The sequence below is a fragment of the Petaurus breviceps genome, unplaced genomic scaffold (assembly GCF_028583685.1).
Source record: "Petaurus breviceps papuanus isolate PSGF00001 unplaced genomic scaffold, PetGlider_PUasm1.0 175, whole genome shotgun sequence".
NCBI classification, from domain to species: Eukaryota; Metazoa; Chordata; class Mammalia; order Diprotodontia; family Petauridae; genus Petaurus; species Petaurus breviceps.
In genome coordinates, this window is record NW_027185764.1 from 20,983,939 (window position 1) to 21,000,988 (window position 17,050).

The 17,050-nt window shown below is 38.9% G+C and overlaps 1 pseudogene; it reads right to left on the minus strand.

The window, feature by feature from the left end:
• Positions 1-4,760: 4,760 nt before the first annotated feature.
• LOC138159061 (peroxiredoxin-6 pseudogene) lies at positions 4,761-6,907 on the minus strand (annotated as a pseudogene).
• Positions 6,908-17,050: the final 10,143 nt, after the last annotated feature.

Sequence of the window (17,050 nt, forward strand, 5' to 3'; positions counted from 1 at the left end):
CCTTGGGCAAGTCACTTAAACCCAATTGCCCTGCCTTCCTGTAATGGGAATGTAAATTTTTAAGATCTTCCCTGCCCCTAGGCTAAAGTGTACCTGGAGCCACCCTGGGATGGGAGGCTTGTTTTTCAGTAGATACTTCTTGATTGGCCAGTGAGTCAATAAGGTTGTTACATTCTCTGAGCCAGGAGAAGGCTACATTAGCCCTGATGTGTAGCTTTGCTTTGGGGCTCACTTTGAGAAGTGTTCTGTGATTTGATCTGGATTATGGGAAGCCATTGTTGAGAGTCCCCCCTAGGCTTTGAAAAACCCAGATGTTGAAACCCAGATGTTGATTTGGTATGGATGTAATGGTTGGACAGTTTGGCAACTGTATATTTGATCTGTTTCTCTGTCTTGATAATTCTGTCTGTATATTCTGAAGTTCGGGGTGCTGACCTTTTTCCCCTGAACTAGGTAAATGATACATATCTGACTGATTAAAGTAAGCTTTTTAACCCATTTTGAGTTGCTTTCCTTTAACAAAGCAGATCTAAGAACCTGTGGTGGCAGCGACCCTGGAGATGCTGGGGTGCTTGCTGCTACACTTTCCCGCTCTAAAAAGCAAAAATAAATAAATAAAAAAAACAGACAGATAGATGGATAGATGGATAGATAAATAGATAAATGAATGCATGCATGCTTGAATAAATGAATGAATGAACGAACAAACGAATGAATAAGTAAATAAATTTATAGCATCTCTTTTCTGGGGGCAAAGAATTAGAAATTGAGGGCATGCTCATTAATTGGGGAACGGCTAAACAAGTTGTAGTATGTGATTATGATGGAATACTATTGAGCTATAAGAAATGATGAGCAGGATGTTCCCAGAAAAAACTTGAAAGACTTTTATGAGCTGATGCAAAGTGAAATGTACTGTGTGCAAAATAACTGCAATATTATTAAGATGATCAACTGTGAATGATTTAGATGTTCTCAATGATACAATGATCTACAACAACTCTGAAGGACTTATGACAAAAAACGCTATCCATCCCCAGAGAAAGAAATTATAGTTTCTCAATACAGGTTGAAGAATACTATTCTTTTTTTCTTGAGATTTTTTGGTCTCTTTTCTTTTACAACATGATTATTACAAAAATGTTTTGCATAACTACACATGTATCATGTATATATAATCACTTGCCTTCTCAATGATAGATTTTGGGGAGGGAGAAAGGGAAAGAATTTGGAACTCAAAGTTTTTAAAACAAATGTTGAAAATTGTTTTTACAGGTAATGGGGGGAAATAAAACACTAAGTAGAGAAAATATAGGAAAAAAAGGAAAAATAAAACAGACTTTGCCCAGTGAAATGGGTGGAAGAGAACAATTTGTTCCAAAGATCATGAAGACAGCTAAAGTATGTGGAGAGTTTAAAGCTTAGACATCAAAGACACCCAGGTCATCCATTGCATCCTGGGCCATCACCAGCTATCTTGACTTTTGTCTTGCCACTGGACTTCAATGGATTAGGAAGAGAGAGTGAGGCTGATGACTTCCATTACTTCTGCCTCACTTACAGCAAGTCAAGATATCATCTTCATGATGTCATTGGTCCTCTTTAAAAACAAAGGACATTTAGCAAAGGAGTACAAAAAAAAACTCTAAATTAAGTCCCTCATTTTCTAGGTCTGAATTAATATAGAGGATAAAATGTACTCTTACTTATAATATTAATATATGAAATCTGCCATCTAACTAACATATAACTCTACCCCAACTGGTTCCATTTTCTCAGTTGACTGACTACCATACTCATAGATTTCAGGGAATTACCATGCCTTGATCTCATAATTTTTTGTACATAAATGAAATTGAAGTAGAATATAATCAAAAGTCAAGAAACACTTATTAAGCACCTACCATGGTCCAAGTACCATTCTAAGCTTGGGGGATACAAAGAAAGATATAAGTCTGTTCCCACCCTCAAGGATCCTACAACATAATAAAAACAGTACATTAAAAAGATGAAAAGTTTATATGACAAAAAGTCATACACACACATATTTACTTTAAACCTTTGGCTCATGGAAGAGAAAGTAGGGCTTTTGCCTCCTCTCTCAGAATCATGGACTAAAGTAGAAGAAAAAAAGAAAGTGGAGAAAGCATTGTGCGACTTCCATTCCCTGTCTCAGTCTCATGGAATAATGGGTAATTCAACTTCTCCAATTTTCTATCTCAACACAATTCAAGTAAACATCAGTCTCAGCAACTAGGAGTCTTTATGTCTTAATCTTCAGTCCCTGTCTCTACTCTGAAAGGAATTTTAAGAAGTGTTCCCTACAAGGGTAAACTCACAGGTCATAACTAAAACAAAATAATCAAGTCCTAAAGAACAAAAGTTATAAGGACTGCTGACATTCCAAAGGTCATCCTGGAATACTGGAAAATTATGTCTCTCCCCTATTGTTTTCTTAATTAAACAAACATTCCAAACATGTTACTATAATTATGTAGTATATGCAAGACCTTAAGCAAAACTTTTAAAAAATGAATAAAATCAAGTGCGTGCTTTCAAGGAGTTTTTAGTTTAATGAGGGAGATAAGCGCAAAATATCTAGGATATAAGACAGGATATGCAGTATAATGAAAAAAAAACTGTAAAGGAAGGAGGTTTAGTAGTACCAGATCTTTTTTTTTTAGTTTCAAAAAGCTTTTATTTGTGGCTCCCCTAAAGGTAAAATATCAGAAAACAATTCACTGCAGAGATAACATTTTATAGTAAATAAATAGTATCTTTATATCTTCCTTTCTTCGAGTACACATGCTTTCATCTTATTATGAACATTTAGAGCAGTTTTCCATGTCTAGGTATGTGACTTGTTTAAAAAAGCATCCATAATCATATACCTCCACCACTCTGTATATCACTAGCAGGCATTGGGCAGCTTGTCTGTAGTCTCAACCACATACTTGTAACATAATTAGAAAGCTCTTTGCCCAATCTATCAAAATATTTTAAGGTTATTGCTTCCCTTTATCTGCTGGAAAGAGAAGAATCTCCAGGTTTTTCCTGTGGTTAGAACACTCAACATTTTAGAAAAAAAACACTATATGAAACACCTAAATTATTACAAGTTGTTGGTCATAAACTTAGAGAGATGAAGCTTAAAACCAGACATGTTAAATTGTCACCTCCCTCAAATGGATAATTAGAAAAAGAGATGATTTGTCTATTAGGTCAGTTAATGAAGTCCTATTCCTGCAATGCTCCTAAGTAGTCCCTTTCCTAAATGCCAATCATACTAGGTGGCTGATGATTGTAATAGCAATGTAATTTGATCCCTTTGTATTGGCAAAGGTAACAGGTACTTAGCACTTAGTAATTAATCAAGCCTTTGTTAATGAAACAGAAGGTGTGATCCCCTGCTGCTGATGTAGCAGGAAGAGGCTGAATAAGGAGGAGCAATACTATATATAAGGAAAGACCCTGGCTGGGAAAGTCAGATCTTATTGGAGCAAGCTTCGTGGAGTCAGAAGCTGCTGCCACTGGGGAGGTTGAAGAGGAAAGCCCCCACCCCCCCCCAGGCTGGAGAGAATGATTTTGATTTTGGGAACCTGGGTGAAGTGATTTTTGATTCTGGGAACCAGCTAGAGCTTCTGGGAGCTGCCGCAGACTGAGAAAGCATGACTGTGATGTTGGTACTTTGTATGAACCTGTTTGTGCTTTTGTTAAGCCTTGATTTCCCAGGAACAGAAACTGTGAAGGATTTAAGGTGGACTGAACGCTGTGAGCTTCAGTGTGGAACAGGAAGTACATGGAGAGCTGGACCAGGGAGCTGTCTGCCTTTAAACCCAAGTGACAGTTTGGTGAATCCAGGTAGGACCTGGGACCATGGAAGGGGATTCAGGGAATCTGAGAGACCACCCTGATTCAAACTGAAAGAAGACTTTACTAGGATATTGTGTACTGACTGAGAAATTGTAATTTACTAGTGACCTAGGGGTGGAGGGCTTGTGTATTTTCTGATGATTGAATCGTGAATGATGACTGAATAGTAATTGATTTGTAACTTAGTGTCTCTTAGTGGAGAACTTTCACTATTGTACTTTGTGTCCCTTAAGGAGGCCAATCTCCTTAAGGATGACTGAATGATTGAGTTGATTGAATGATTGAGTTACTAAGTGTTAGACTGACTAAATGATTCTACTTTGCTCAAAATCATGTGACCACTGTGGTGAAAACTATGTGCTCATTTCTGTGATAAGTTGTTGTGAATGCTGTATTTTGATTTTCTATGTTAAGCTGTAACATTGTGATTTCTGTACCTTGATTTACTGTGAATGTTTTGTTTTTATTTATTATTGAATAGAGTGTTCACTATACTATATAATCAGAATCCTGAAAAACTGTTCACAGTAGTACTCTTCTGGAAAGCTGCTCATGTTTGGCTTTACAATGATAGAGACTGCAACAGATCTCACAAGGATTTAAGGTCCCAAACTGTGCCATCCCAGAGATAGCCAGCAGATCAACAAGAGAGTTCAATGACCCAAGTGAAATGCTGGTAAAGGCACAAGGAGAGGAATCATGGGTGACTTTTAGTGCCATATTCATTTAACAAGTCATTAGTAGAACAGCCCAAAGATTCCTGACTTTCTCCTAAGATGTTTAAATCAATTACTGTAGGAAGACATGATTGGCAGGCTGGTATCCTGTCTGGCAGACATCTTCATGGGAACCCCAGCCAGACTCCAGCATGGTCTTGCTGGAGTAACCTATGGCTGAGGAGTGTATCATAGGTATTTCTTGCTTAAAATGAGCTCTAGGTGAAGACGCCTTTAGGAAAGAGTTTTCTGGCCTCCTCTTCAGGGATAGTTGGAACAACCATGACACTATCCCCATATTTCCAGTCAACAGGAGTATCAACCTTCTTGTATGCTGTCAACTAAAGGGATCAATCACTCTGAGGATCTCATCAAAGTTCCTACCAGTAGTTGCTGGGTAGAGGATAGACAATGTCAACTTCTTATCTGGGCCAAAAATAAATACCACACAAGCTGTCAGAGGCATGCCTTGCCTATCCCATTCATCTGGGTCTAACATGCCCAACTTGATGGCAAAGTCCCGTTTTTGATCATCAATGATGGGGAAAGGCAGCTTCTCTGTGGGCTCCTCTCCATTGCATGAATTGATATCCTTACCCCAGGAAAGATGGTCTTGGACTGAGTCATTAGAAAGGGCAATCATCTTAACATTATGCTTCACAAATTCGGGAGCCAGCTTTGCAGCACAGCCCAGTTCTATTGTGCACACTGGAGTAAAATCCCTAGGATGGTAGAAGAGAATGCCCTCATGAGTCTCCAAGGAAGTCATGGAAACCAATGTGTCCAATAGTGGTGTCCACCTCAAAGTTGGGAGCCTCATCTCCAAGCAGCAGACTTCCAGACATGGCAGCAGAAGGATGACCTGTGGCAGAGGAGATGATGCCAATGTGGGCATTTGTTGGTCTAGTAGTACCAGATCTTAAACTGTAATTTAAGGGAATAATTATCAAAACTATCTCGTATTGGCTAAAAAATAGAAAGGTAGATCAATTAAATAGAGTAGACATACAATTTACAGCCATGCCAAAAAAAAATAATTTTGTATTTGACAAGTGTAAAGATTTAAGATTTTGGGGTAAGAATTCATTATTTGGTAAAAACTATTAGAAAAACTGGAAATAAGTATGGCAGAAACTAGGCATTGACCCATATCTCACCATTTACCAAGGGTATTTCATGTGCTTTAAAGGAGAGAGACACAGTACTTTGGGCTTTAGGAATTAGATCAAGTAACTCGATTTCAAAAAATATTTTCACCAATTCTCTTTACTCTTACTCTTTTTCAGAGATATTTTAATTTTCCAGAAATGTAACACAGCTCACCCTACCAAAGAAAAGCTTAGCTACACATTCAGGCACACTGGGAGAGACAGAGAAATGCAGACAGAGACAAAGAAAAAAGTGAGACAGAGACAGAGATAGAGAGACAGAAACAGAAGGAGAGATAGAGAGACAGAAACAGAGACAGAAATAGGGAGACAGAGACTCAGAGAGAGAGATAGAGAGAGTAGGGCTTGGTCCATGCTCTGACCCTGTTGGGGCTAGAGGGAGTATCATAGCAATGGGGCCCTGAAAAGGATGGTCCGGGCAACAGTTGTCTTGCCCACCACCAAAAAGTTACAAATTGTGGAGAGAGTGATCAGGAAGGAATCATATCTCCCTGTAGAGGAAGTGTGTTCCACACCCACCATACTAGTTCTATCCCATTCTCTTCTTAATGCACATTCTAGGAGAGTGCTTCTTCTTAGCAGGACTAAATCGCTAATAATCAGGGTAATTCATTGTTCCCCAAGCCCATTACCTGAGCCTCATGCTTTACTTAACTCCATAGCACACAGTGTCAGCTTCATTATGTAGAGAATTAATTAGTTTCTGCCAACTTTCTATACATAGCCAGCCCACATAAATCATTGTCATCTCTTCAGACAACACATCCACAGGAATAGATTTTCTCTCTCTTTTTTTTCAGATTTTTTTTAATTTTAAACTTAAATGCAAAATGAGAAAAGAAAAAAAATGCCATGTACACAGCAGACCATAAGAAAGGATTCAATATAAATTTCCATTTCAAGAAAACCTATGTAATAAATACTACACATTGTTTTCAAAGCTGCCCAGCTTTTATAGTAAATTTTGTCTTTTCCCAAACTGACTGCAGCTGCTCCATGGTCAGATGATCCCAAACATATGGGCAATTCTTACTGAGAATGAGAAAAATTAGTTTAAGAAAGGCCTCTGACTTGCTTTTTCACTAATGAAGATCTAATGTTCTAGTGACAGAGAAAATGTTGTGATCCCCAAAGTGTGTTATATTTCCTTATTTATAACATTTTCTACAACCTGAATGAAGTACTACTGAGTCAAAATTAGGGGGAAAAATTCTCTTTCCAAAATAAAAATATTCATCAATTTTGCTTCGGTTGTGGCTGGTGGCAGTGATTTTATTGTTGTGTGGACATGGTGGGGGACATGAGGGAGATGGTGGCTGAATAGGATAGAAACCATGAATTCTGAATTTGTGGATTTGTTTTCAAAATACTCATGAAATCCTGACACTCCATGGAAGCCTCTGTTGGGGGAGCAAAATGAGCTCTTCTCCTTCAACAATAACATGATGCACAAGAATTCAAAAGAGTCAGCAGGGTATAGTGGAAAGAATGCTGAATTTGAAGTCAAAGGACTGGAGGTCCACTTCAGGACCTCAGGCAAGCCATGAACTTTTCAAAAAATGAAGATGGAGAAATTGGAATAAATGGCCTGTGACCTCTAAATCTATAATCCTGTGATTCTAAATCAAAGCAGAAAGAAAAGAGTTGATCACATATGTTTCTAGCTACCCTCATGGATGAGGGTAGCCTAGCACCAGCTTAACTCTAATGCACCAAACTCACATTGTTTCTTTAGTCACAGGACCTCCCAACTGCAAAGGGCTTTAAAGGTCACCTCCTCTAACTTATGCCTAAGTGACAATGCCCTCTAGGTATCACCAAAAAGTGCTCAGCTACACTCAGTTGAGTTTTTTGAGTGAAATATGATGATTGCCATTTTCATTCTGGACATGATTACTTTCTCAGTGCAAACTAAGAAGGAATTAACTTTCCTGGCTTCTATCATATGCCTTGAAGTCATCTCAATCTAGAAGGTCACTAAAACTCTCAGATAAAATAAATAAGCAACTGATGAGCTTTATTCTGTCTATCTGATGCTTGTGATATTTTTAAAAATGTAAGTGTATGACTTTACATTTATTCCTATCAAGTTTCATGTCATTAAACTAGTCTGTCATTGACTTCTGGGATCCAAATTCTATCATCCTCCGTGTTAGCCTTCCTTCCAAGCTTTGTGTCATTTACAATTATGTGAAAAATAATATATTAGAGTCTCTGGAGCATCAAAGCAATATATGATAGGCTCTCTATACTTAAAAAAAAACTTACAATCTAATCGAGAAGATAAGGCAGTCAGGCAGGCAGTCAATAAGCATTTATTAAGTGCTAATTACATGCCAGGAATTGTACTAAATGCTGGGGATACAAGGAAAAACAGTGTGTGTGTACATAGATAGATACATACATACACACATACATTTTGCATACATATACCCACATATGTATGCACATGTATATGTATATATAAATGTATATATGTATTATATACGTGTGTGCATATAGTCATATGCATGCATATATACATATATGTATGTGTGTATGTGCTCAAGAAGTAGACATTCAAATGGCAGGGACAACATATTTATAAATAGATATATAACATATATACAGATTAGATGAAACTAATCTTTTTTTTTTTAAAGCAATTGGGGTTAAGTAACTTGCTCAAGGTTACACGGCCAGTTATTTCTGGGTGTGGTGCTAAGTATTTGAGCCTGGATTTGATCCCCAGGTCATCCTCACACTGGAGCCGGTGCTCTTACTCGCTAGATGAAAGTAATCTTAAAGCTGAAGACATTTTAGGGGACTAGGAAAGGTCTATGACTTGTGGTACTTGAGATGGGCCTTGAAGGGCACCGAGACAAAGGTGAGGGGTTAGGGCAACAAGCCAGTGCAAAGGCACAATGATAGGAGATGAGTGTTGAGTTCAAGATACTGCAAGTAGGCCAGCATAGCTAAATCATAGAATGGGTGAAAGAAAGTGAAGTGTAGACTAGCTAGAAACAGGAAGGTAACTAGGTGGATGGTGGCACCCTTGACTGTACCCAGGAAGCTTAGAAGAGTGGAGGGTTTGCGGGAATGATAACAAGTTCTGTTTTGGATATGTTGAGTTTGAAACACCTACCAGATGTTCAGTTAGAGATGTCCAAGGGACAGCAGGGGAAGTAAGACTGAAGGTCAATAGAACTGAGGGCTGGGTGTATAGATGGATCTGGGAATCATTCACAGAGAGTCAGAGATAATTGAACCCATGGGAGGGAGGAGTTCACTAAGTGAGATAGTTTAGAGGGGAAAGAGAAGAGAAAGAAGGAAAACTTTGGGCAATGAGATTCCAAGGATAAATCACTAGGAAAGGACATTGAACAAGAGTATTAGGATAGAAAGGAAAGGAAGAGAAGGGAATGAGCATTTATGTAGCACATACTGTGTGCCAGGCATTGTGACTAATGATTTTTTTTAACACAAATATCTCATTTGATCCTCACAACAATCCTGAGAAGTAGATACTGTTATTGTCCCCATTTTATAATTGAGGAAGCTGAAGCAAAGATTAAGTGACTTGCCCAGGATTACAGTTAATAAGTATCTGAGCCTGGATTTGAACTCAGGTCTTCCTGAGTCTAGAACCAGAACTCTATCCTCCAGTTATCAGATATAGAAGGAGAAGCAGAAGAGAGAAACAAACACTGAAAGTATACTTGCTGACTGACTGCCTTATCTTCAAGTGCCTTGAGGGCAGAGATCCTTCCAGTTCTTGGCACATAGTAGGCGCTTAATAAATGTTTATTGATTGATTCATCTTGTGAAGGTATAGTACAGGGATAGCTTGTGTAAAGGTATAAAGGAAAGAAGTAGAATTTCAAGCACAGAGAATAGTAAATAGGTCAATTTGTCAAGAAAATAGAGTGTAGGGGTGGCCAGGTAGCACAGCGAGTAAGAGCACTGGCCCCAGTGTTGGGATGACCTGAGGATCGAATCCGGGTTCTGATACTTAGCACCACACCCAAAAATAACTGGCCATGTAACCATAAGCAAGTTACTTAACCCCAATTGCTTTAAAAAAAAAATAAAAAGAAAATAGAGTGGGTATAAGGAAGTAGCATGAAACAAATATAAAAAGACAGACAAGGAAGATTATAAAGGATTTAAATTGATTTTTTGCTTTTTTTTTTGGAGGGGGGAAGGTAGGGCAATTGGGGTTAAGTGACTTGCCCAAGGTCACATAGCTAGTAAGTGTTAAGTGTCTGAGAACAGATTTGAACTCAAGCCCTCCTGACTCCAGGGCCAGTGCTCTATTCATGGCACCACCTAGCCACCCCATGAAGGATTTTTTAATGTCAAGATGAGGAGCTTATCTTTTTTATCCTAGAAGAAAAAGTGAGCCACTCATGATTCTTGTGCAGGAAAATGACAAGATTAAACAGGCCCATTAGGAAAATAATTCTGGTATCAGTTGTAAACAGAAAAGATAAGCAATTAGGAGAAAAAAATAGGAGTCTGTATGTAGTCCAGACGAGAGTGGGTGAGGGCCTGAGTTATTCTGGTAGATGAATGAGTGAAAAGAAGGGTCTGGTGGGAGAGTCATTGTGGAGAAAGAATTAACCAGACTTAGCAACTGGCTGTATATGAAGTTAGTAAGAGGGAGAAATTGAGGATGCCTGAGGATGTGAATCTGTTTGACTAGAAGGTTGGTGATGCCTTTGTCTAAAACAGGGAGGTTTGGAGGTAGCTGGGTGGTTCAGTGGATAGAGCACTACCCCTGGAGTGGAAAGAACCTGAGTTCAAATTTGGCCTCAGACACTTACTAGCTGTGTGACCCAGGCAGGCCACTTAACCTTGATTGCCTCCAAAAATTAAAAATAATAAAATGGAGAAGTCCAGAGAGGGAGAATATTGGTGGAATGATAAATTTTGATTTTGACATATAGAGTTTGAGTTACTGTCTGGCACTCTAGCATGATGGAGGTATCTATCTGCCTGTTGAGGACTTGAGACTAGGACTAGGAGAGATGTTTAGGCTGAATTTTAAGATTTGGGAGTCAGTTGCACAGAGGTAATAACTGGAGAAGTACAGAGAGAGTTGAGTCGAGCACCAACACTTCAGGGCACAGTTAAGGGAAAGGAGATAGATATACGTGAAGGTGATGATTCAGAAAAGGGGACTGAGAAGAAGAAGCCTAACAATAACTAGGGCAGAATAGAGTCAAGAAAACTGAAAGGATGAGAATATCCAGAAAGGGGGCATGATAAACCATGTCAAAAACCATCTCAGAGTCAAGAAAACTGAGGACTGAACAAAGATTGCTGAATTGAGCAATTAAGGGATCATTGACACTGTTGGAAAGAACAGTATTAGTTAAGTAGTCAGGGTAAAAGTCATACCATAAAGGGTTAAGCAGTATATGAGAGGTGAAGGAGAAGAGTTTAACCATGGACTGAAAGAGAGCTACAAAATGATAGTTTAAAGGACATAGACAGTCAAGTCAAGGTTTGTTTCAGGATGGATGTGTGCAGAGTATGTTGTTAAGTAGTCATGAAAGATCTAGTAGATGAGGAAAGATTCATAATGTTAGTAGAAGCAGGGGTGATGGAAGAACATGTTCCTGAGAGAGAAAGGAAAGCATGGGATTAGAGATACAAATAAGAGGAGCTTTGTCAAGGAGAAGGGCTACTTCTACCTGAGTGACTGAAACAAGGGGAGGAGAAACTAAGGACTAATGTGCCAGGATTTGAGAAGGAGGAGAGGGAGCTCTCTACTCATAGCCCCTACTTCCTTATTTAAGTGGGAGACAATGTACTCTAAAGAGAAAACATGGAACTGAGAAGTTTTGGAACAGCCACTATGGGGAGGGAGATAGACTCAATCAGGATATCACATAGCAAAGTAGGTCTGTCTGAGAGAGGGTATGATCTAGACCTAGATTTCATTGCTATAGGGAATTCTAAGCTGATGAAACTCTTTTTACCAATCCAGGTCACTTATAATTCTTAGAAAGTTCAAGGATGATCAAGGGATATACCCAGGGCCCCGCAGTCAGTATATGTCAAAAGAAGGACTTGAACCCAGGATTTCCTGTTCCAAGGCAAGCTCTATATCCACCATGAGATAAGAAAGCATAAATAAGAAAGGACATTGACCTTCGAATACAAAATTGCAGAGAATATGAGAGACAGTCTTAGATGAAATTAATGCATGAGTCAAAGCATAGGAGTGGGGATGTACAAAATCTCCTTGAAGGATAGTGAGTATATCAGCCTGGCTAGAGGTCATTTTCTTTTCTTTTTTTTTTTTAAAGCAATCGGGGTTAAGTAACTTGCTCAAGGTTACATGGCCAGGTGTTTCTGGGTGGGTGCTAAGTGTCTGAGCCCAGATTTGATCCACAAGTCATCCCGACAGTAAAGCCAGTGCTCTTACTCGCTGTGCTGCCTGGCCACCCCTAGAGGTCATTTTCTTATAGAGTAATGGGAGGTATCTACTTTTATCTCCCTCCACTTCTCTCTACCTTCAGAGACATAAGTCAACTCTTTACTGATGGATGAACCAAATGCACAGTCCAAATTATTGTAGGACAAAAGAAGACAAGAAAAGAGCTACATATCAAGCAAATTGGAAAGGGACAAAAATTGAAGAGAAGTTTGGTCTGTAGGTAGAATGAGTAGTTCCCTGATCATATGCTTTTTTTTTTCTTTTTTCCTTTTTTAATGAGAAAAAAAATAACAAATATGCATAGATAGCCAAAGCAAATATCCACGTTAGATCTATCCAATAGAGATAAATGAGGGAGATGATATAAACAGGAATGTGGATATACATGTAGATATAGATACGGATATAGATATAGCCATAGTTACAACTATGGATATTGCTAAAGGTATAGATATTGACATAGAGATTGAGATATAGATGTAGACATAAACATGCAGATAGGCATAAACATAGACAGGATTGTAGATATATCGATGTATTTCTTTCTGCACCATAAGTGTATCACCTCTCTGTCACGATGCGGCTCACATATTCATTATTATCTCCACCATTTGATTTAAGGGAGACCAGGAAATCTCTTTCCTAAAATTTCTCCTCATTGGTCTATCTCTAATATCTTAAATTCTATCCATGGATCTTCATTCCTTTATGTTAAGATACTGTCCCCTATGAAAATGTAAATGCCCTTAGTGAGGCTAACCCAGTGAACTGTTACAATAGGTCTTTAAGGTTTTAGAAGAATTGAACGCCCTTTCCAATTGGGCAGTCAAGAATGTGAGATGTTGGCAGAGAGAGCAAGTTGAATCAGTGGCTGGGGAGAGACTCCTGGGTAGTCAGGAATCTTGCCTGAGGATAAAGGGAATTTAGGGGATGTTGTTTGTTACAAGGTTCTCACCTTTAGGAAAATATTTAAGAGGGAGATAGGAAGGTGACAAAAACAGTTTCAATTACTGCACAATTCACCTGGTAGGAGAGGGAAGGGAGAGAAAGAGAAAGTGGAAGTAGAAAGACAGGAGAGAAAAAGGAGAGTCCATCATACTTAAAATAGCTACCAGCAACTTCTTTTTAGTTATCATACAGTATTTTTTTTTTATTTTACTGGGGGAAAAATAGTGCTCTCCCTTGTCAAAGTTCTTTACACCCTGCTGTCCAGGAAAACAAACTGCCTCATTAACTCCTGGTATTTTTTTCTTATAAAGACCCTTTCCTGGATACACTCCATTAGGATTCCATCCCACACATATCTAGCGTGAAAGGTTACTAAGGAAACCTGTATCCCAAAGCAGTCATTTGTCCTAAGCAAGAAAAGCTATACCAACATCACTTTCTTTTGATAGAAAGGCTGGATGAGCCTCTCTTCCATTTCTTCAGTCACCGTGACTGAGCAATCTCAGTCTATTTGCCATCCCTGAGTGTTGGCCCATGAAGTCATAAAACTATACTGTCAAAAGGCTTCTTTCTTAGCTCACTTGGATCATCTCTCTGCTGCCAAAAAAAATGCTGTTACACCTAACCCTTACTTCAGGTGGGTGTGACTCTCTCACCTTTGCTTAAGATCTTCCAAAGAAGAAGATGCCAGGGCTTTTCCAAGTAATCCAAATGCAAGCTTCACAACTTCATTATCAGCCTTCTGAAGGATACCATAGGGAGCTGTCCCCTCAGGTTGACAATTCCTGGTTGCTAGACATTCTTGAAGCACGGATTAGAATTGGCTGGGAAGTCACATGCAAACTCTCTTACTCCACATTCTTCCCTCTAGCTGTATTGACAAATGATTCTTTGATTAGTTTGTCTAGTATTTTCCTGTGGTCAGAAAATAAGCAACTGGTCCTCTAGGTTCCCCCTTTTGTTTAAAACATTGGTGGCCCTGTCCTCTGACTTTGGGATCTTTCTATTCCTATAAAAAGTTTTCCAAAACTTGTAAAAACAGAAATATCTCACAAATAGAGGGGGAATGTTAAATTTCTTAGGATTTTCTCTTCAATGGGTACGTTGTCACAGTCAACTCTAGCCAGACTGTGAGATGAATAAAGTCTAATTTCAGGGGACTAAATCCCCTTTATATCTACTGCTTCCTGCTGCACATAACATCCCCCTATCTCCATAGTGCTGGATCCATGACTTCCAACTCTCCTGCCTGCTCCAGTGCCCCACATTGTAATATTTCTCTTCATCTCTTTGTCCTATCAAAGATTGTCTCATGTGTGATTGAGTCCCAACCCCTGAAAAAAGCAAATGAGGTGACAGGTAGGTTACCAACTCTGGGCAGGCAGGCAATGGAACTTATTAATCTTTGTATTTCTTTAGAGCCAGGTATATAGTGCTCAGACTGAAATCCAATAAACATTATTAAGCTCCTACTATGAACAGAGCGCCATGTTAAGCTGGATGGGGTGGGCGGGGGGATACAGAGTTTAAATAAGAAGATATCTCTGTCCTCAAGAAGCTTACACTACAAGATGTAAATATATAATTTTAATACTCGAAATTACTTGGTGAGTGCGTTACAGAACTTCAAAATAAAGGCCTATATGACGTCTGAGGGGTATGTGTCTAGGATGATCATGAAAGAGGTGACATTTGAGTTTGATTTAATAAGATAGGTGGGAAGTTCAGGAGGAGAAGAGGGGGAATACAGCCATTCCAGAGACAGGGTAAGGTATGGGCAAAGGTAAAAGCAAAGCATGGAGGTTTTCAGGGATCAGATAAAAGCTATTCAATTTAATGAGAGCAGAGAATTAGTGAAAGAGTAACAGGGGAAAGGGCATAGAGATCTGTGGAGGGCTGAAAATTCTAAGCAAATGAATTTGACACTAAGTGATAGAGAGGTATTGACAGTTCTTGAGCCCAGGAGTGACACAGTGACATCAATCCCTGGAAAGGGAAGACTGGCAGTGATCAGCTGCCAACAGACGCTCAACTCATCAGTAGTTACTGACTGATAGTCATAGTTTCATCACCCCACTTGGAGGCAATATATGAGTTGTAAGACCTAGAATGTCAACTCATGGGAGTGGCTGAGGCCTCTAGAGGAAAGCCAGGAGAAGGGATTTCTGAGAGGGAGCAGAAGTGCTGACCTTACCCCTGATGGACCACTGTGGGGCCAGGGCCTTCATGTGACTTCTCACTTTCCCTAACTTTATTTTTCACTTTTCTTCCTCTCATGTCATTTCATCTCACTTCAGCTCACTCTGAAGTTTTATTTCACTTCATCTCTCTTCATTTAATATCCCCTTATTTCACTTTATCTCACTTCACTTCCATAAACATCAAATATCTATTATATTGAAGGCATTGTAATAAGCATTGGCACAGGAAGACCAAAAAGAAATCCCTCCCTTAAACATGTCACTTTCTGCTGAAAGAATTGCTAGCTTGCTAGCATTCCTACTGAACTTCATGACTTAAAAAATGCTTTACATGTGCTCTCTCATTTGATCCTCCTGACAACCAACCATACGAGACAAGTCCTTTTATAATCCTCAGTTTACAGATGGGGAAACTGAGGTCAAAAGAGAATAAATGACTTGGCAGGTCCCACAACAAGTCAAGTGTCAGAAGAAGGATTTAATCTCAGTTTCAGTACTCTGGCTCTTGAGGTACCTAGCTGCATAATTAAGTTCATTCTAAATACATGCAAAAAATAAAACCAGGTAAATTTGTGAGGGAAAGGAGTACTAATAGCAGAGATGGAATGAGGGAGGGGCAAGGATTGGGAAAAGACTCAAATAGGAGGTGATGCCTTTTAGCAAAGGAAGTAAAAAGAATATTCTCAGTATAAATTTGACTAAACAAAAATGCAAACATCCTTCTAGAGTTACTCAGTCCTAGGTTCTTTTTTTATAAAATGGCCATCAGATGTTATTGGATAATCTTTGTTGACTAAAGACTAAGTGTAAATAGAAACGCTGAAGCTGGAAGCAGGAAGATCTAGGTTCAAATTGGCCCCTCAGACTCTTACTACCTAAGTATTCCTAAGCAGATCATTTAATTTCTCTGATCCTTAGTTTCTTCATCCATAAACGAGCAAAATAATAGCACCTCTTTCACAGGATAGTGGTGAAAAACAAATGAAACAATATATTTTTAAAATTGCAAATATTAAAGGGATAAATAAATTGAATTTTAATTAATTTTAATTTTAAATAAATTAAAATGGAAATTTCCATTAGAATACTAAGATACAACTCCTTTCCCCTTCTCCCTCATAATGCCAATAAATCTAATATCTCCTACTTTGTCATCTACTTATCAAGAAAAGAGGGTAGGTGTTTCCTCTGGTTCATGATCCACCCAGTTCTCTTGCTGCTGCACTGAACCTGAGACTCAAGATATCCCAGATTTGAGACTCTCACATTCACTCTCATTTACCTGCTGTTTCTAAGCTGATTGTTGTAATGAATCAAGTTAGAAACATGATAAGCTCCTTGATGCTGGCGACAAGTCTTTTAGTAACAGCTTCTGGATGTTTCTGCTACAAATGGTCTGCTAATTGGGAAAAGAAAACAGACACACACACAGAATTCATGCTGGAAATAGAAAGGAATGGAGAGGGAAAGGAAGGGGAGGTGCAAGGTGGAATGGAAAAGGGGAAGGGAAAAATCTAGAGAGGAGTAAGCTAGAGAAGTATACCTAGACAAAATAGAAACTGAGGCTGAATAGGTCTAGCTCATCCCTCATCCCTCCTCCCCCTTTCTTCCTTTATCTTCCTTTCACTTTCTTTCTCTCACACTCTTTTATATCTGTCCTCTGTCTCTGTCTCTGTCTCTGTCTCTGTCTCTCTGTCTCTCTCTCTCTCTCTCTCT